This window comes from Sinocyclocheilus grahami, unplaced genomic scaffold (genome assembly GCF_001515645.1).
Source record: "Sinocyclocheilus grahami isolate Dianchi unplaced genomic scaffold, SAMN03320097.WGS_v1.1 scaffold1025.1, whole genome shotgun sequence".
In the NCBI taxonomy this organism is placed as follows: Eukaryota; Metazoa; Chordata; class Actinopteri; order Cypriniformes; family Cyprinidae; genus Sinocyclocheilus; species Sinocyclocheilus grahami.
Genome location: NW_015506204.1, coordinates 216,761 through 218,252, shown reverse-complemented (window position 1 = coordinate 218,252; position 1,492 = coordinate 216,761). Strand labels below are relative to the sequence as shown.

General features: G+C 40.0%; 1 protein-coding gene across 2 annotated transcripts in view; it reads left to right on the top strand.

Moving 5' to 3' along the window:
• LOC107565759 (SUMO-conjugating enzyme UBC9-B-like) overlaps nt 1-1,492 on the top strand; it is an 11,267-nt gene that overhangs the window by 7,219 nt on the left and 2,556 nt on the right. The gene's annotated exons all lie outside the window — the stretch shown is intronic.

Sequence of the window (1,492 nt, the reverse complement as noted above, 5' to 3'; positions counted from 1 at the left end):
ATATCCGCTTCGTCATGCCTAGAGCTGATCCGTGCTGGTTGCTGAGGAAATCCTACAACTTTGCGCTCTGGATCGGCTTTCACCGTGGACGAAGCAGAGTCCAGCCCGTGGTCGTCACATGTCTTTCTGGACGTTCCTTCGTCGAAATCGCTGGCCGTGCCATTCTCAAGCCCGCCTTTGCTCACTCTAACCCTCCGGCCGTTCCTCACGCTAGCCCCCAGCCTCTGCTCACTGTAGGCCGCGGTGTGTGACGCTGTTTTGTTGTGAAAGCGAAACTATTTTGTTTGGCCTTCCAGAAATGGGCACGACTAGAAATCAGTGGTTAAGTTGTATTTACAACACTGTTCCAGAACACTTCAACCCAAATATTCAGATGTGTGCAGCACATTTTATGGAGGACTGTTTCCTGATCCTGGTAGAGTAGACTACAGTGCCGGCTGTTCTGACTCAAAGACTGCAAGTACGTCTTTTATATTTAAAGCGAGTTTTTTGGGAAATGTAGAGTAGGGCTTGTTGTTTGTCATTTCTCTGATCACAAATGCAGACATGGTTTTATGTTTATGGGGCACGATGCAACACAATGCGTAAAAAGACCGTATAAGTCATTATAATCCATAATTTTGTCCCCACTGGATGCTACGAATGCCTCGTTTATAATGGGTTTTCATGTTTTTGAATCATCGCACCGGCCTGACAGGGCATCATCAATATGGCTGAGCGTCCCGGGGCCGGGCTTTTTAGATAATCTATTTTACTTTACGTCACATTACAGAAGAAAATGATGCTATTTCTGTTTCATTGTGACTTTAATAACATTAATAGCCCCTGAAGTGAAAGTATCTAAAAACAGCGCACAGTTGGTTCAGATTAAGCAGTAATATTCCGATATTATACAATATTGTTTGAGAACATTGGATTATTGCATAGTGCACATGTATTTATCTTCCTTTTCCACTTAACCTTTTAACCGTTTTCTTACAGTAGTTTGGTTGTCATTAAAAGTGTAAGCATTGTGAATCATGACCAGCTCTGATTGGTTTTTTTTATTTTTTTTTTACTATTTTTCATGTCACTGCATTTGAAGGGAGAGCTGCACTATTCCTCCTTTCAGAAATCCCAGAGGACTAGGTTTTAGAAATGTATTAAATGGGGAATCCTATTAAATGGTTGATGTTACTTGACTGCATTACAACCAATTATAATTATAAAGTTCACACATACTGTACTTGGGCATTTTTTTAAATAATTATTGCTATGGGACTCTAGTAACTTTGTTGAGAAAAGCCTTGTTTGTATAATTTAGTCGGATCATCTACTAATGGAGATTTTACAGTTCACAATCATTCTGTACTAAACAGCAGTGTAGTGTTGCATATCACCACTGCTACAGTTTCACTGCTGCATGTTCTTATAAAATAGAAACTTAAAAGCTCATATGTTTCAGACACTATGGTGACCTTTTTTTTTTTGTCACTGGTGTGTGTGAAACTGA